The sequence below is a fragment of the Canis lupus genome, chromosome 1 (genome assembly GCF_048164855.1).
Source record: "Canis lupus baileyi chromosome 1, mCanLup2.hap1, whole genome shotgun sequence".
NCBI lineage: Eukaryota > Metazoa > Chordata > Mammalia > Carnivora > Canidae > Canis > Canis lupus.
In genome coordinates, this window is record NC_132838.1 from 68222935 (window position 1) to 68243457 (window position 20523).

Consider the following 20523-nt stretch of genomic DNA (forward strand, 5'->3'; position numbering starts at 1 on the left):
CTTCTTAAATTGGGAGAACTTTATTCCTGATTGAGAAGCAAGAACTGAAAATGTCACTTCTCCCTTTGAGGTATGAGGTGTGGAGGAAATCTTTTAGAAATGTTCAGTTTTCTAGTTCCACCAAGTCCAGCTTCCACTTGTAGAGAATGTTAGGTTAAACTTTTGTATTTATTGGTATTTTTCATATTCAAGTGTAAGGACTTGATGTCCATGTGAAAGCAAGAAGTAGAACTCACACACATACAAATCTCCACCTATTTTAGGGAATTCAGTACCCAAATGAGAGCAATTACTGGCAATATTTAACATATTGGCAAGAAATGTCAGAGTTCAAATGGCCACTCTGTTCACTTTTTACTTTACTTGCTCTGTGATACTGGCTTAAGAAGGGTCCTTTTTAAAGGAAGATTGTGACCTCATGTGGACTGACAGCCAGCAGTCATGGCTCCTATAATATGTATCATGGCTCTAGATTAAGAGAAAATTATTCACTCACTTGGAAAATGTTTTAAGTATTGGATTTGATATCCTGAAGTTCATCAAATGTTTACTGTGTGATTGGCCTGCCTAATAAGTGATCACAGCACTTTAAAAATTGTTCTAACTGCTTCCTAGACTCCATGAAGAAAAGTTTCACTTTCTCAACGATTTTGGCTACCACCACAGAAGAGAGGCTCGTACCGGGTTCTTGATGGCTACAGATACTAAAAACATACAATAGAAAGAACTAGAAGTATACATTCAGCCATATCTAAGTGTAAGAAAGAACTGCAGGTGATACAGCTGAAGTATAACCAGACGAAGGTGCAAAGATTAGATATCATTTGATGAAAGTAAAATCATCCATTCACGTAACAAGTATCTATTATGCCTGGGACAGTGCTTTGTGAAGAGTAAGGATGTAAACAAAACAGACATATGGAGATTATTTTTGGTGAGAGATTAATTAAAACATCCCACTAACATTTAATTACAAACTAGGTTAAGTATCATGGTTGAAATGTACTGCTGGGTAGAGGTTGGGTTATATACAGGGCAGAGAATTTAACTTCTATATTGTTTAATGAGCTGGGAACCATGAAATGCGTTCTAACATTTAGCAGTGTGACCCTTTGGTGCTTCATTTTCTTCAACGCCTTCTTTTTTTAAAATTTTATTTATTTATTCATGAGAGAGAGGAGAGAGGCGGAGACACAGGCAGAGGGAGAAGCAGGCTCCATGCAGGGAGCCCCATGTGGGACTTGATCCCAGGGCCCCAGGATCATGCGCTGAGCCAAAGGCAGCCGCTCAACCACTGAGCCACCCAAGTGCCCCTCTTCAACTTCTTCAAAACCTGGAGAAGTTACATTTATCTTATCTCACAGAGCAGAGGAACATAAGTGAAACAGCCTTGAGAAATTAAAAATGTCATAGAGACTGAAGTTGTATCTTGTTACGGAATAATAGTTAAAAGTACTAACTAAGGCCAAGAGCATGTTTTGCAGAACAAGATTGTTATACCAAATGAATTATGCAGGGTCGACAGATGCAACTTTTTGTTGTTGTTGCAAGTATTTCACAAAACGTTTTACAGTAGGTAGTTGACCTTTGAGAACAGTCATAGAACACTAGAGATAGGAACAGGTGTAGTGGTTTCAGAAAAAAAAAATCAGTAGGGAAGAGATACAATGTGGGGCTAGACATGCAAGTCCTTATTCAATTCCTTTTGTAGAGGCCTAAGTCAGTGGAAAGAGCCTTCTTTTGAGTTCTGATCTTTTTCCTTGGGGAGAAATTTTTCCCTCTCAACTCTCTTCCTCAATTCCTTCCTGCTTTTTGGCCGGCAATGGCGTCTCCAGTGGGTAATTATGACTTCTCTGTGAGCTAACTCGGTGGAAGAGCCCCTAAATACCTATGTCTGGGCTCCTGGTATGTTTAGGTTTTGCTCCTTCTTCCTTTTTTTTTTTTTTTTTTTAAACAGAGTACTCTACATTGGTGCCTATTCCGTCATGTTTTTCTTCATACTTTTCTGATTTATACTATCCCCACATTGTTCTCCTAAAGATAAATTTTTACAGAGTATTAGATTCTGTAGATCTTGTGCTTCCTTTAACTTAACTCCCTGGCACTCTGTGACCAGATTTGATTTTGCATATTTCTGACACCTTCTGGGTAGTCGTTACAAGTGCCTAATATCAAAAGCATAACAAATCAATAGAAGGCGTAGCCTATGGCTTTCTGTCATTCTCAAGCCACTAAAAATCATGATCTATTTCAGGAAGAAAAAAAATTCATGAAGCTCCCTGTTATCTTCCTTTATGTCAGATAAGCAAGCTTTGACAGTCTAGGTTTATATAAGGCACGTATCACGTAGCATTGATAGAGTTTTTTTTTTTTCGATAGAATTGTCAACTGTGATTTTTATTTTATACATACACTCAGCAGGTCAAAAATGATTGTATTATGAACATCTAATTTGGTTCTTTAATGTTTTTATATCAGCAGCAATCTCTGAAAAGCAACAGTCTGTTCCTTGTATATAAGGGTGATTAGGCCCTGACATCTCTCACGCCACTAATCATTAAGGGAGGTTTGGCTGATGATCCAAATTTGTTTGTTTTCTGATGATCCCTTTTCTCCTCTACTGTCCCATTTTTGTTTATTACCAGGTTAAAAATCCTGGACATTTTAATAAGAAAAAGAGGGATTTTCATCAGAGTTATGAAAATCAATTTTATAAATGTAACATCAGTGCAGTTTCCAAATATAAAACATCATTCGATGTAAGGAAAGCTTTGTGTGTACCCCTTTCTAAAACAGCACTTCAAATTCATGAACATTTCCTCAAGCACTGAGCGACAGTGTACTTTATGCATGGTGCTCTCTGTAAGAGGACAGTCAGGCAGGAGACGCGGGGTGGCAGGTGAAAGGGAGCACAGGTGCCGGCCCACACACAGAGGGTGCTTTCAGCCCTCTAAATTCTGTATCAGTTGGCTGTATTTCTATTGAACTGTGAAGAATTTTTTTTTTCTCAAATCTTCTTTTGTGGGGTGTGGTCTGTCACCAAATAGGGTGGGTTATTTTCTCTTTTGTACTTGCAACAATCTCCTTCTGTAGTTGATATTGTTACTGCACTTCGCACGCCTGCTTCCTAGTGGTTTCACGCCTGGGATAACCCTCTCTTTTCTGTGTTCATGACCATTTTTTCTTTTCAGGGAAAATTGGAAGAAAGTAGAACAGGATAACCCTGTATTCTTTTGTGCTCTTTGTAATATCTCATAATTTTTTTAGTCTCTTTTCTACACTACTTAAAACAAAAATCCTTTGTCCATGCCTTTCCTTCTCTTCTGAATACCTTTTTTTGTCCTTTTTCTTTATTCCCCTTTGTCCTTATCTTAGTCAACAGTAAAAGCCTTCTCAATTTTTCTAAAGCTATTTTTCAAAGGAGTCTTATTATGTTTGTATCAAATTTCTTCTCATTCCCCCCATCGTCCCATCTTCTATAAGACTTTAATGTGACCTCTGCTCAAATGACTAGAATAAATATCACTATTATTTCTCCACACATTGCATAGCATGAAAAAGACTGTCCTTGTATTTCCCATCTGAAAACACTTATCCATATTATAATTCACCTGTAAGTGCCTAAAAAGTGTGCATCGAGTCTTATCTTAGCAGTAACACTTATTTATTCTAATTCTTCTTTATTTGAGTAGGGAATCCTTCTTGTGACTTCTTTCAGGGTATGGAGACATTAGAAGACTAATGATTTAGGTGTCAGTTGGGAAAAAGTGAGGTAGCAACTGTTGACATTTGGAATTCTGAAGAAGGCACTTTATTTTTATGAAAAGATGATGGTGCCAAATATGATTTTACATGTTTTGATTCATTTCACAAATATGAATTTAGAGGAAAGACCCAAATGAAGGTTTTAGAGTGATCAGATGATAAAACTTGGTATCTATGTAAGAGGTGAGGCAGCCTCTGCCCCAAAAAGGTAGGGAGCAAAGAAAGAATGAAAGTTGAAGTTAGCACTATGAATTCTATACTGGGAATGGGAAATGGGAAAAGGGAATCAAAAGGAAATAATTCCAACTCTGAGTTCCTCATTTGAAAGTACTGTTGATGACGTATTTACTAATCTTGATAAAATGATGCCAATGTATATTTTACCCCAACTCTACCAATATTATCATTTTCATCAGCATTGTTATCATTATCATTGAGAACCCACTTCATATGGAATAAGATGCGCTGTGTTTGTGCTGTGACCAGAGGTTAGACAACAACTCTGCTCACAAAAATGCAATGATCCCAGAGTAGAGACAGTACATATATAGAGCAACGAAGAAATGCTAATCAAAATCATTAGACTTTCTGGAAGAGTGCTGAGAATTTGCTCTGATTGTGATTTTCTCCTTTACACTATTATATAAAATTCATCTATCTTTCATAAGTTGATTGACATTGGATGTTAATCAATCTGGTTCATATGAAGAAAACTTGTAATTCCTTTTTTTTTTTTTAACTTGTAATTCCAAACATGATTTGTTCTCTTTACAAAACTACTCTGGTATGAACTATATTTGACTCTCCAGAGAATATGGTGATTCCTCAAATTATTGATACCTGTTTGTATGAATGAATGTAATTAATGCTTATCATTGTAACAAGTAATCTTACAAATCTCATTCTCCTTTTTCTTCTCTTTTTTTAAAGTAGGCTCCATGCCCAGCATGGGGCTTGAACCCTACGATTGAGACGTGCATGCTCTACTAACTGAGCTAGCCATGTACCTGAAAATCTCGGATTTTTAACGTGAGGTCTGATAGGGATTTGGGTAGAGGTCATTCCTGGATCACACCTCTAAGCAGTGACTTAGGGATGTAGCTTCCTTTAATTACGTAGCTCCGCCGTCTTGGAGTCTATCACTTCCTGCCTCAGGTAAAGGAGAAAGAGTGAACTATCAGATGGGATTTTTTAAAGAATATGTCACTTCTGTCTGTGTTCTATTGGTCTGAATTTAGTAGAGTGGCCTCAACTTTAGAGTAAGGGGGGGCTAAGAAGTGTCTTCTTGTGGGGCCTCCAAAGGAGAGAATGGATTTGGTGAATCCATAGCATTGTCTCTGTGACGCTGCAGAATATCTAACAAAATGACAATAGGCATTTGGAAATTAGGAACTTAGGAGAGAGGACAGAATGATCAATACAGCTTCAGAAGATAGTGACAATGATATAAGGTTGATTAATTTGATGTTGGTCAATGAAAGCCATTGTCCAAAGAAAGATCAACATAGCAAATGATTAAAAAGGGACTTAAAGAGTGCCTGGCTGGCTCAATTGATAGAGCATGCAACTCTTGACATCAGGTTCATGAATTTGAGCCCACATTGGGTGAGGATCCTACTTAAAAAAAAATAAAAGGAGGGATCCTTGGGTGGCACAGTGGTTTAGCGCCTGCCTTTGGCCCAGGGCACGATCCTGGAGGCTTGGGATCGAGTCCCACGTCGGGCTCCCGGTGCATGGAGCCTGCTTCTCCCTCTGCCTGTGTCTCTGCCTCTCTCTCTCTCTCTCTCTCTGTGTGACTATCATAAAAAATAAATAAATAAATAAAATAAATAAAAGGATTTAAAGAATGCTTTTAAAAATGGGAAAAAAGGAACTCTCCTGCAGCATAGACTTTTAATTGCCTCTTATCGTCCATTTGTTCCTTTTTTGTAACAAAATTGATTTATTGCCCAGGTAAATGACTATTTTGTACTTTTCCTTATAATTGGGTATGATCATGTGACTAATTTTTTTCCATTGATACATACGTGGAAATGTTACGTGATATTTCTGCGAAGTCTCCTTTAAAAAAGGAATTATGCTCTTCATCTTTCTTCTTTTTTGAATCATGAGCAGACCTTTGGGAAGGGAAGCATATGCAGGGATGGTGGAGTAAGAAGAAAGAAGTCTCACTCAGTCTCTGAAAGATCTGCCTTCTTTCAGAATCCTTTTACAGAAGAGAAAATTATACCACTATTTTATTCAAGCCTCTATTAGTTTTTGTTTTCTGTCTCATGCAGCCGGTCAAGGGGTACCAGCATTTAACACACAAAAAAATGCCATGGCATACTGAAATTGGATTTGATACTTCATATTTCTGATTTTTCTAGATTAACATTAAAGTTCCATGATAGCAAAAGCACAAAAATACCATAAAAGATGTAGCTTCTGTTGTGGGTTTTTTTTTTTTTTTTTGTCACTCTCAATCTGCTCAAATTTATAATTCATTTTAGCAAGAAAATAAAAAACATCTAGAGCTTCCTGTTATCTTTCTTTCTGTAAGAGAAACAACGTCTCTGACTTTCTAGGTGTTTAAGGAACCAATATCTTTGGAAAATCATTGTCCAAGAAGACTTTTCCTAGGTTCTATTTTTGGGTTTTTATCTCTACATGAGATATAGAAGTTCTATGAAAGGTGAAATAAAAAGAGTATGAGACCATAAAAACTCTTAATCAATTGTGATAAACCTGTTCTTCCTATACGCTAGAACATCTTGGAAAATTTAGAGGGCAATGGAATCAATGGGCAGTAAATAACATGGTTTTATAAAGGATAAATCATGCTGAAATTGATAGTTTGTGTAGAATTACAAACTTTGAGAATAGAGGAAAGACAGTAGATTCAATATGTAGTTCCTGGAATTTAATAAACATTAGAAGTACCTGAGGAAAATTTTGAAAAATTAATTTGAATTGCCACTGTCATTTTGGCTGAGAAATGATTGGCATTGAATGAATTGAAAACTGTCTCATGGATGATAAATGCCTGTAAGATTAGAGGCATTGCACTGAATTTTGGCTAGAAACAAGGCAGGACTATGATTTTCTCTCTGTCCCTCTCTCTCAGTGTATTTTTATTAGTCTTCTGAAAGGATAGTATCATATCATGTTCTAACCAATTATTAAATCTATATTGTGTGTTGGACTGTTGTAGTGACCAAGAATTTTGGTTAATTATTATTAACTGATGAGTTGATCATAATTTGGTTGTTTTGTTTTATTTTAATGCCTTTCCTTTGTATGAAGCTGCATTTCATAAATGTGGTGGTTGCAAGGTTCTTTTATAAACTCCTGATCTATTTTCTTTATTTTAAAAAATTTTTAGAGAGGATACAGCTTACTTCAAGAACTTCTTTCTTGCCCTTTTTTCTTGAATGGTCTCTTTAACCTACCCCACTGTTTATCCTTTGATACTTTTTTCTTTGGCTTTAATACTAACACTAATATATTAGATTTTTAAGTGTTTATTAGTATAAATGAGTGATAACATATTAGAATTGTGAAGTACAAAAGTTTGGTTTTCTAGATTCAAGTTCTAGATTTTTATACTAGATCTGGTTTAAAAATCACTCATTAATTAGTAATCTTGGGAGGTTTATCTAACAGTTTCAAGCATTTTTTTAATAAAAATTGGTATATAAATATCTCTGTTACAGGCATGCTGTGGGAATGACATGATATGACATATATAAAAATAGTTAATGAAAGTAGGTGAAGGTACAAACTTCCAGTTTTAAAATAAGTAAGACCTAGGGATGTAAAGTACAACATAGAGAATATAGTCAATAATACTGTAATAACTTTGTATGGTGACACAGATGGTAGCTACATCAATTGTGGTGAGCATTTTGTGATGTACACGATTGTTGAATTACTATGTTTACACTTGAAACTAATATTAATGTTGTATGTTAACTATACTTCAATTAGCATTTTAAAAGTGTAAAAACAAAACAAAAAATGGTCAATGGAGACATCTTATAAAAAAAAAAAAATGGAGACATCTTATAGACCCTACATGGTTTTTCTTTCCATGCTTCTTCCTTATATCTGCCTGCCCTTCCAGCCTCCCTCTTCCCCTTCATTTCTTGAAAATAACATTTGTACTTTAACACACAACAGTATCCTAATCTAAGATTTAACATAAGTACTCCTTTTAATTCACACTTGGCCAAATTTTTATTCAAATCACACTGGAGACTCAGATGACTTCTGTACAAAAACAAAGGAGCAAACAAAATATTTCTGACTATGGGTATTTTTATACTGGCATGTTCAGTGTGAACTTAGGGGAAATGTTAGCATTTGCTCTTTCTGTATCATCTCAGGAGAATTTTCTCATTCCACTCTTGATTTCACTCGCCTACACATCCTGATTAACGTCACAGTGGTGGCAAGCATGTAGATGCCTAAAACTGTAAAAATAGTAAGAAAGAGGTTGTTTCAAGGCAGGCTCTTGAAGTGGCTCTTTTTGTGGGAGTTAACTATATCTTCCTGGACAGAGTTCAAGACTTCCGTGATAGGTCAGAGTCATGAGCCATCCCACTAGTGAAGAAATAACATCGTTGACAGTGATTGCTCCTAAAGCCCTCTTCCCTGCTACTGTAGAAACTCCTAGTCCTTCCCCATAGTGTCTTTTCCCTTCCCTCACCTTCCTTTACACTGAGTGGACAACTTTAATTTGAAATGTTAAGCAGTGATTCAGTGTCCCTCTCACTATCCTGTCTGTTGGCTTCCTTCCTTTCTGAAGAAGCACATTGGGACACTAAACTATTATATAACTGATGGATACAATTTTTTAAAAAGATTTTATTTATTTATTCGTGAGAGACACACAGAGAGAGGCAGAGACATAGGCAGAGGGAGAAGCAGGCTCCCTGCTGTAAGCCTGATGTGGGACTCGATTCTGGAACTCCAGGATCATGCCCTGAGCCAAAGGCAGACGCTCAACCGCTGAGCCACCCAGGCATCCTTGAATACAATTTTTTAAAAGCACTTTTTTAAAGTAAACTCTACACCCAACATGCAGCTTGAACTCACAGCCCTGAGACCAAGGGTCACATGCTGTCTACCAACTGAGCTGGCCAGGCACCCCTTGACGCATCTAATTTTAAAACTGATGAATTAGTTCATATTTTCTGAAGAAGTAAAACTGTTACAGGTTGATCTGTTATATAGAAATAAAGATTCCTCCAAAGAAGGCAAGTTATGATTATAGAAATTGGGTGTTTAGTGAAAAGTTTCTCTTTAACTGACCATTTTGGAAAAGAGGCACAGGAGTGATTGACAACCCCAAGGAAATGTAGAACCATTTATATTGAGTCTGTGGCTGCAGACATCATTTTGAATATCTGTATTATGAGGAAGTGGTGTGAATACAAAACATATCCACACTCTGTATGGAATTAAGAGGACAAGCAATCCGTTTTTTTAAATCTGTGAACAGTCCCTATAACTCATCAGAAATAGCAAATTTACAAACACAAAATTGACAGAGATATGTAAAACTTTTCCAGCAGTTCACTTCTGAATATATTACAATATATGACAGAACACAGTAAATTTCATGTCATTTTATTTACTAAGGGAAGTGCTAGGTTTGTAAATCCTAGAATATCATCAAACCGTGTTTTGAACTTCATTTCTTTTTGAGCTAGAATTTTAAAAGATTACATATTTTCTTGAAGAAAATGTTCATCCAGTTGCTAATAATGATGCTGAAGGAATGGAAATGTAATATCTAGAAATGACCACTTTTTAAAGTTTTATAGTTCATGAAAATGGGATACTGAAGATTGAAGTTCGATTTAATATTTAGTGGAAAGAGGAGAGTTTATTATTTATATCTCTGACAATAGATATTATTTGAGGCTTCTGTTACCAGACTTCATAAAATGTATTTCATAAAAATGATTTCTAAATCAGGTTTTAGAGAGGGGGAGAAAAAAGATTCACTGAAAGAAATTAGAAGTCTAACACCGTAGCTGACCTAAACTAGTTGGAGAAAGTTCTTAAACAATTTTGTTCCATTTTCCCATCAATAAAGAGAGTGATAATAATACTTCATTATTTATTGCACAGAAGTCTTGCAATAATTAATTAATGTTTTAGAGTACTTTGAAGATGAAAAAATTTTTTATAGGCCTCATTATTAAAGGTAAATTTTTATGGTAAGTATTAACCAACCAAAGTCCTGCATTTGGTCTCCTCAATTTATTTTTTAATGCTTCATTTGGAACTCTATGTTAATTAGGACCTTAAAAAACAACACTTAAGAAAAGGATGTGAAATCTTGCTTTGAATCTCGATGTTTAGACTGTGAAATCACGGGTAACTTGCTTTTATGAATTTTGTTTTTCTCATGGTCATAAGCCTCTCTCGTATCCCAGCAAGTGAGCAAGTATTATTATTCCCAGTTCCCTATCACAAAGAGATTTGTTATGTGAGAGCTTCTAAGATTCATCTTTGCTAAAGCCCTTCACTTAATGCAAAAGCAAAGTGACCATATGATCACGGTTTTGCATATGAAAAAAATATTCATTTAAAAATATTTATTGAGCGTTTACTATAGCCTACAAAAGAAACATCACCAGGTACATTGGGAAATAGAGACATGTTTTCATTTTCATGGCATTTTCATCTACTGAAAGAATACAAGCAATTAAATTTAAGATGGAAAGTGATGGGTGCTCTTATAGAAGGTTAAAAGTCAATATTACAATGGCTGAGAAAAGGGAAGACACCATATATGGTTTCAGGAAAACAAAATTTCGGTAAAGGTAACATCTTAGAGATGCCTTTATATTTAGTCAGAGGAAGAGGAGGAGTATTTTAGAACAGTGGTTCTTAACAAGGAACCTGTTTCCTCTTGTCTCCCCTCTCCCAACTCCCCTGGGACATTTGGCAATGTTTGGAGACATTTGTGGTTGACACAGCTGGGGAAGTGCGACTTGAATGTAATGGAATGCTGCTAAACATCCTACAATGCAGAGGACAACCCTCTGTGACAAACAATAATGTGACCTTAATGTCAATAGGGCCAAACTTGAAAATTTTGGTTTGTGATAGAGAATAAAGAACTATCGAAGGTACCAGATGGAGAAGTCTGGGATACATATCAGGACTAGAGAAATAGAGGTAACTGGTATTGACAAGGAAAACTAATTTTAATTAATTTATTCTTTTCACTCAGTCATTCAATAAATATTTATATCTCAGGCAATGTGGACAAGGGGAGGTGTCAGAGTTCCTGCTCTGGAGTTTGCAGCATAGCTGAAGAGACTCAGGGAAACCAGCCATTGCACATTCAGTGAATCTTTGGTGATTTCTGTGAAACACCTATTCTGCTAAGTGGGTTTTAAAAGAGTTCCATTAAAAAGAAAGTTTTGAAGATAGTACATTCTATATCCTCCCTCGTACCTTGGGACGACATAAAACGTGTATATTTCTCTCTCTTTCTCTATATCCATTTGGCTCTCTTTCAGCCAGCAGTTATTTGGCCAACGTATCTTCTTTCTTTTTCCATAATGACTATTAGGAACCTATGATGTGTCCGACAGCTTCCGCTGTTGGCCCTTCCGAATTCACTCTCCACTCTTCCTCACTTTGTTCTGTGCTCAGGATGCTGAACCCTCTGGATTTCATGCCTGGGGGCTCCCGTGTTTGATTCAACTGGGACATTTGCAACCTCAGGAGAGGAGAGTGAGAGGAAAGAGCAGTGAGGATGGTCTTTCTTGGCTTCCTCTTCCAAGAAACCAGGTCACCATAGATTTGCTGCATCCTTTAACTCTTACCAGATGGCCCTACTCATAGAGCCACTGTCTCTGGATTCCTGTAAGTGCTCCCTCTCCTTACCCCTTCAGACCTAGAGCTGGCAATACTCCTCACCAATTATAAGCCTTACGATTCTATACTATCCCTCTTTATGAATCTGTCTACATATTGATAAAAGGCCTTTAATTAAGCCCTCCTCAAATTATCCATCGAGGACCTCATTGTTATGTATGGAACACATGATTTGGGAAATGTTCACGTGGTAGCCGCTGATAAACGTTCTGCATAGCGAGGAGTCCAGCTAAGTTTAAATGTCACATTATGACCCATGAGAAGCTATTGAAGAATTTCTCTGTTTATTTGTTGGCTCACTTTTTAAGTGTGGCAGAGCTTGGAAGTTTGGCTGTTCCACAGAACCATTTTGATATTCTCTAAGTAATTCTATTTTTGGTATATTTGGTTTTAGAGCAAATTTAAGGTTTTGAAAAGTGACGCGGGCTCCAAAAAGCCGTGCTTTATTCTGGTGGGTGGATTGCCAAGGAGGGAAGGAGTTGATGAAGCAAGGAGAGCAACTAAGATACATAGTCAGTACTGAGAAATTAATATTTCATTCTTCCAGTTTCCTTTCCTTTTTTTTTAATTCTCAAGAAATAAAGACAGTACTTTAAAAACTCAAGATAGGGACTCCATGTTAGCATCAATAGGGAAAAGCAAGAACGAACAAATGAGTATATTAGTATAGTTTGCAATGCCTGGAAGCTTGTTGGATGGGATAGTGCAGGATGCTGATGTAGGAGAAGTATGAAAAGGCGGTAATGAAAATGTGGAACGTGATGCAAAGAAACAAACTCCACCCCCTACCTTTTAGCTACCAATTGTATCTATCTCATATGAATATTGAGGTTAGAATTTTATTTAAAACGTTTTTAAAAGATTTATTTATTTATTTGAAAGAGAGAAAGAGAGAGAGAGAGAGAATGAGCAGAGGGAGAGGGAGACAAGGAGATTCCCCTCTGAGTGGGGAGCCTGACGTGGGGCTTGATCTAGACCCTGAGATCATGGCCTGAGGTGAAGTCAAGAGTCAGAAGCTTAATCAACTAAGCCACCCACATGCCCTGAGGTTAGAATTTTAGTGAGATGAGGTTAGAACTCTGGTCTTCACAATGCTTAGGTAAGTAGACTCAATTAATGGGGAAAGTGATTTCTGGTGTGAATTAACTGGAGAAAAAGTGATTTTTATTTTTTTTTTATTTTTTATTTTTTTTACGGGAAACTGGAACTTCAAAGGCAGGTCCTAAGAGTCTATTTAGGATCTGCTTTTGAAGCAGAAGCAGGGACTCTGTCTCCCTCTTTTGATCTTTAAATTATCCATCAAGAAGGACCTATGGCAGTTTGTATGGATCACATGGAGAAGGACCACAAAGAGACTTAGGTAAAGTATCGTCATTGTCCAAGAGTCCCACTTGGATAAAATAAGTATAGACTCCCTAGGGGTAGGGGAAATATATTTATTGCAATGCAGTTTAGCTAAAACAAAGGTATTCTTTGTATTTTCTTTTTCGCTCAGCTGAGTTTATTTATACTCACTGGACAACATACTTGTGAATCACTGTCATCAATTCCAGGGATGCAGAAATGAATAAGAATATGGTCTCTGCTTCCGAGGGGCTGTTAATAATCTTCTTTCCAACTATGTGTCAACTATACTCTGGGGAACCAAATAGGTTATCTATCCAACTTGATAAAAGAAAGAATCCTCCTTGATTAGCATGGTGGTAGCAGCACTAAGCTGTAAGAAAACCAAAGACCAGGGACGCCTGGATGGCTCAATGGTTGAGCATCTGCATTTGACTCAGAATGTGATCTTGGGATCCTGGGATCAAGTCCCACATCAGGCTCCTGTGGAGAGCCTGCTTCTTCCTCTGTCTCTGTCTCTCATGAATAAATAAATAAAATCTTACACACACACAAAAAAAAAACACACACCAAAGACCAGTACGAACCTCAGAACAAAGTGAGGGTGGTTGGTGTCATATAATGATCCTTCCTCATCAGAGGGTACTCTCTGAGGGCCAATCTTGGAGTGTGTCCCCCATCCCAACCCCCCCCTTTTTTTTTTTTTACTATTAAAGAGGGAGCTATTTCCTCTTAGTTAATGCTGAAATTTCCTCCCTGAGGGATTATAATAATGGCTGTATAACAAAGTTCCTATCAAGCCACTGTCTATTTTAGTTACAGAATTTTAAAAAATATTAACATTTTTAGACTGATATATTTCTGATTAAGATGTCTGTTAGTCACATACTTTTTTAAAAAAAATTGAAAACAATAAATTTTTTATGAAAAATTACAATTGACCATTGAACAATGCTGTGTTAGGAGCTCAGTCAGGAATCCACATATAACTTGATTCCCCAAATTCTTTATTAATAGCTTAGTGTTGACTAGAAGCCCAATTGATAACATAACAATTAACATGTATTTTGTATGCTGTATTATTATGTATTATATTCATACAACAAAATAAACTAGAGTAAATAAAATATTAAAAATCATAAGAGAGGGTAGCCTGGGTGGCTCAGCGGTTTAGCACTGCCTTCAGCCCAGGGCGTGATCCTGGAGACCCGGGATCGAGTCCCACGTCAGGCTCCCTGCATAGATCCTGCTTCTCCCTCTGCCTGTGTGTCTGCCTCTCTCTCTCTCTCTCTCTATGTCTCTCATGAATAAATAAATAAAATCTTTTAAAAAAGTCATAAGAGAAAATGCATTTATAGTACTGTATTTATCGTAAAAGATCTGTATGTAAGTGGAACTGTGCAGTTCACGCCTGTGTTGTCAAAGTGTCAACTGTATTTGAGAAATCGGAATTATAATTTATTTTTGAGGATATGCATTTAGTCTACCACCAAACACCATCTCCCTTTCCCAGTGATGTATGTATCCCATCATATGTCAACAACCTCATTGGAGTCTAATTTACATACCACAAAATTCACCATTTAAAGTGTATAATTCAATTAAGCTTAGTGAATATATATCACTATGCAACCATCACCACAATCTAGTTTAATAAAATTTCACTTACCAAAAAAATCCACGTGTCCCTTTGCAGTTACCTTCTGTTCCCACCTAGCCCCCGACAAACACTGATCTTTTTATCTCTGTCATTTTGCCTTTCTAGAAATTTTGTGTACATGGAATCATGTATTGTGTAATCTTTGGTGTCTGGTTTCTTCAGGCAGTGTTTTTGGGACTCTTCCGTACTGCTGCATGTATTAATATTTTGTTCCTTTAATTGCTCGGTAGTATTCCATGTCTGGAGATACCATATTTTGCTTATCCATCGACCAGTTAGTTGATGGATATTTAGATTGTTTAGTTTTTGCCCATTATGAATTATTCTAAATGAATGTTTATGAATAATGCTTATTTATATACAAGCATTTTTATAGATAGATGTTTTTAATTTTCTTGGGTAGATAACCTGGACTGGAATTTCTGGGCAATATGGTAAATATGTGTTCAACTTTTTGAAAAACTACCAAACTAGTATTTCTTTCAAAGTAACTGTACCATTGTGTATTCTCACCAACGATGTTTCTCCATATGCTTACCAATTCTCAATATTGACAGTTGTTTTAACTACTCCAGTGGCTATGCAGTAGTACCACATTGTCTTTTATATCACATTATATTTTATCCATTTTGTTTTATTTTATTATTATTTTCTAGAGAGAAAGGAGGGAGAGGCAGAGGGTGAGGAATAGAGAATCTTAAGTAGGCTCTATGCCCAGAGTGAGCCTGACTAAGCACTTAATCTCACAATCCTGATATCATGACCTGAGCCAAAATGAAGAGTTGGTTGCTTAATCAACTGGGCCACTCAGGTGCCCCTCACACTGTATTTTATTTTATCTTATCTTTAAAAAGATTTTATTTATTTATTTATTTATTTATTTATTTATTTATTTATTTATGAGAGAAAGAGAGGACAAACGGGAAGGAGGGGCAGAGGGGGAGGGAGAGGGAGAAATAGACTCTTTGTTGAGTGGGGACCTAAGGCAGCAAGATGCAATTCCAGGACCCTGAGATCATGACATGAGCCAAAGTTGGATGCTTAACTGACTTAGAAACCCAGGCACCCCCACATTGTATTTTAACATGTATTTTCCTAATGACTACTCATATTGAACTTTTTTTTCATGTGCTTACTGGACATTTGTATATCTTTTTTTTTGTACGTATCCATACACATCTTTTGCTCATCTTTAAAATGATTTATTTTCAACTTCTGAAAAGATGGTAGAGTGGGAGGATACTGACGTTATGCCATGGATATACCTAGATAACAGCTACGTCAGTACATGGAACTCAAAAAACAATGAGAAGATTGGCAGAAGAGACTTGCCATAGTTAATATAAGAGAGTGAGGATACATGGAAAAAGATAAGAGGGCTGGAGATATGGCCATGAACCAAACAACAGGAGAGATTAACCAGAAATGGGAGATAACCACAGGCATGGAGAAGGAAGAGGAGTAGATCCCACACCAGGCACTCTAGACATGGGGGACCTGCAGTAGGAAGATGGGTCCCCATAAAATTTGGCTTTGAAACCCATGGGGCTTAACTGCAAAAACATTTATAACCAGCTTATCTCCAGGTACTTTAAAAATCGATGGGCTTAGCTCTGGTAGAACCAGAGGGTAATAGGAGATGGAGTCCTTGCCCTTGAAAAGACAGTGTAACAAAAACAAACCAAACAAACAAAAAAACCACCACCTAGAAACAGCAGTTTGAAAAATATCTGGGATACACTTGAAGGAGTTTTATTTGCTAAACTTAGAATGAATGCTGGAGGAGCTGGAATTGTTAGGAGACTTCTCCGAGAATGAACAGTTGACAGGTGCCATTTCTCTCCCCTATACACCCTACCCCCAGCTTAGATAGCTGAACACCTGAAGGAAACATTGCAAACACCCTCCACCTAACTGGATAATACTGAGAAGGAGATCCTCCAATGCCTTGCATCCTGCAAACATCCCTGGCAGGGACTGTGCTACTCCAAAGTGGCTCTTGCCCTGGGGAGAGGGAAAGATAACCACACACACCAGTACACTTGTAGTTCCAGCAGTTGAACATTATAACTCCTAGAGTAGAGAGAGCGCTCTGCCAATCAGTGTCTCTGCCAGGAATCTAGCCTGAGTGCTGGCCCCACCCACCACCAACAGCCTTTCAGGGGATAACACAGGGGCAGTGCTTTGCAGTCCAGTGTGACCGAAGCCCTGGCAAATGGGCTGAAGGCAGGCTTTCAGTCTGACTGCAGACACCACACAACTAAAATCCCTCAGTGGCGCCAAACTGGTCCCTTAACAGCATGGGGACCAAACCCTGCAAACAGGCATAGTGGGCCATTGCAGCTCTATGGACTGAAGGCAAACAAGGCTTAGCCATGGTAGTAGGGCCCACATAACCCACATAAGAGCTACTTGGTTCTGATAAACAGAGGACATTCCACTAAAGGATACCATAGGACCTCTTCTTCATAAGGCCACTACTTTCAAGATTAGAAGATGTAACTGATATTACTAATACATACAAACACAGAGGCTTAGACAAGATGGGGACACAGAGAAATATGTCCCAAATCAAAGAATTTGAAATAACAGTCATAAAGACACTCACCAGACCTGAAAGAAGAGTGGAGGATCTCAGAGGGACCTTCAACAAAGAGATAGAGATAGAAAATAGAAAAAAGAACCGATTGAGATGAAGAATTAAATAACTGACATTAAAAATACATTAGAAAGAATCAGTACTAGACTAGAGGAGGCAGGAAAATTGGTCAGCGGGCTAGAAGACAGAGTATTGGAAAGTAACCAAGCTGAGCAACAAAACAAAAGCAAAAACAACAACAACAACAACAACAAAAAAAAAAAACACCCAGAAAAGAATCATAAAAAATGAGAACAGATTAAGGAAACTCAGCAATATTGCCAAGAGTAATAACATTTGCATTATTGGAATTCTAGAAGGAGAAGAAAAAGAAAAGGGAACAGAAAATTTATTTGAAGAAATCATGGCTGAAAACTTTCCTAATCTGAGGAAGGAAACAGACATCCAGATCCAGGAGGCACAGAGAATCCCCAACAAAATCAACCTTGGGAGTACTACACTAAGACAAATAATAATCAAAATGGCAAAAAAAAAAAAAAAGATAGTAATTGAGAATTTTAAAATCAGCAAGAGAAAATAGTTGCAAATAGGGAAAATCCTACAGAGCTATCAGCTGATTTTTTAGCAGAAACTTTGCTAGACAGAAGAAAGTGGCATGATATATTCAAAGTGGTGAAAGGAAAAGAAAAATCTGCAATCAAGAATGCTCTACCCAGCAAGGGTGTTTTCAGAATAGAAGGAGGAATAGTTTCCAAGACTAACAAAAATTAAGAGTTCATCACCACTAAACCAGCCTTACAAAAAAAACATTAAGGGAAATTCTTTGAGTGGAAGGAAATTTTCAGGATTAAGAAAATTAGGAAAGGAAAAAATTTCATGGGTAAATACAAACATAATAAAAATACTAGATTAATCACTTATAAAACCAGTAGAGAGGTTAAAGCACAAAAGCAGTAAAACCAAATATATTTGTAAAAATCAGTCAAAGAATTCACAAAGAATGTGAAATATGGTGTATACATAAAATGTGAATGGGTGGGGAAAAGTTTTAGTGCTTTTAGAATGGGTCCAAACATAAGTGATCATCAATTTAATATAGACTGCCAGATGCATAAGATATTATATGTAAGCATAATGGTAACCATAAATGAAAAACTAATAATAAATATGCAAAAAAATAAAAAGGAATCCAAAACATCACTAACGAAAGCCAGTAAGCCACAAGGGAAGAGAGCAAAAGAAGAAAGAGAGAACTGCAAAAACAACCATAAATCAAGTAAGAAAATGGCAATAAGTACATCTCTGTCAATAATTACTTTGAATGTAAATGGTTTAAATGTTCCAATCAGAAGACATAGGGTGACTAAATGGATAAAATAGCAAGACACATCTGTATTTTGTCTATAAGAGACTTGCTTCAGACTTAAAGACACATGCAGATTGAAAGTGAAGGAATGGAAAAACACACAAAAATAGAAGCAAAAAGAAAGTTGGAGTAAAAATACTTATATTGAACAAAATAGACTTTATAACAAAGCCTGCAATAAGAGAAAAAGCACTACATAATGATAAAGGGAATAATCCAATAAGAGAATACAACAGTTGTAAATATGCATGCAACATGGGTCACCTAAATACATAAAGCAAATATTAACAGACATAAAGAAAAGTTGACAGTAATATAATGAAAGTAGAGGACTTTAACGTAACACTTACAACAATGGATAGATAATCCAGAAAGAAAGTTAACAGGGAAATGGTGGCTTTATTTATTTATTTTTTAAGATTTTGTTCATTCATTTGTTTGAGAGAGGGTGAAAGAGAGAGAGCAGACTCTGCCATCGAGTCCAACGTAGGGCCCAATCCCATGACCCCAAGATCACCTGAGCTAAAACCAGGAGTTGGATGCCCAACTGACTGAGCCACTCAGGTGCCCTGAAACAGTGGCTTTATTTATTTATTTTTAAAGATTTTATTTATTTATTCATGAGAGACAGAGAGAGAAGCAGAGACACAGACAGAGGGAGAAGCAGGCTCCATGCTGGGAGCCCGATGTGGGACTCAGTCCTGGGACTCCAGGATCATGCACTGAGCCGAAGGTGGTGCTAAACTGCTGAGCCACCTGGGCTGCCCCAGTGGCTTTAAGTGACACATTGGACTAGATAGATCTAACAGATATATTTGGAACATTCCAAAATCAGTGGCATACAAATTCTTTCCAAGTGCACATAAAACATTCTCCAGATAGATCACATGCTAGGCCACAGAACAAATCTCAATAAATTAAAAAACACAGAAGTCATATCATATATCTTCTCTGCCCATGATAGTATGAAACTAGAAATCAGTCACAAGAAAAAATTTGGATAGAGCATGAACACATGCTAAGCTAAACTCCTGAGGCTAAATAGCATACTATTAAACAATGAATGAGTCAACTAAGAAATCAAAGAAGAAATTTAAAAAATATATGGAGACAAATGGCAATGAAAACCCATGGTTCAAAATCTTTGGAATGCAGCAAAGTCTGTTCTGAAAGGGAAGATTATAGTAACGCAGGCCTACCTCAATGAGGAAGAAAATTCTTGGGGCACCTGGGTGACTCTGGTTGAGTGTCTGCCTTTGGCTCCGGTCATGATCCCGGGGTCCTGGGATCAAGTCCCACATTGGGCTCCCAGCAAGGAGCCTGATTCTCCCTCTGCCTGTGTCTCTGCCTCTCTCTCTGTGTCTTTCATGAATAAGTAAATAAAATCTTAAAAAAAGAAGAAAATCCTCAAATAACCTACCCTTATATTTAAAGGAGCTAGAAAAAAAAACAAAGTTTAAAACCAGTAGATGGAAGCAGATAATAAAAATTAGAACAGAAAGAAATGGGATAGAAACTAAATAGAACAGACCAATGAAACCAGGAACTATTTTTTTCAAAGATAAACAAAATTGATAAGTCTTTAACCAGACCCATCAAAAAAAGAGGACTCAAATCAGAAATGTTGGAGGAGAAATAACAATTTATGCCACAGAAACACAAAGATTATAAGAGAATATTATGATAAACTATATGCCAACAAATTGGACAACCTAGAAGAAATGGATAAATTTCTAGAAACATATAACTTTTCAAAACTAAAGCAAGAAGAGGGACGCCTGGGTGGCTTAGCAGTTGGGACCCTGACTTCGGCTCAGGTTGTGATCCTGGGATCGAGTCCAGCATCAGGCTCCCTGCAAGGAGCCTGCTTCTCCCTCTGCTTATGTCTCTGCCTCTCTCTCTCAG

The 20523-nt window shown here is 37.0% G+C and overlaps 1 long non-coding RNA gene across 2 annotated transcripts in view; it reads left to right on the forward strand.

The window, feature by feature from the left end:
• LOC140618802 (uncharacterized) overlaps positions 1–20523 on the forward strand; it is a 127213-nt gene that overhangs the window by 49471 nt on the left and 57219 nt on the right. The window lies entirely within an intron of this gene.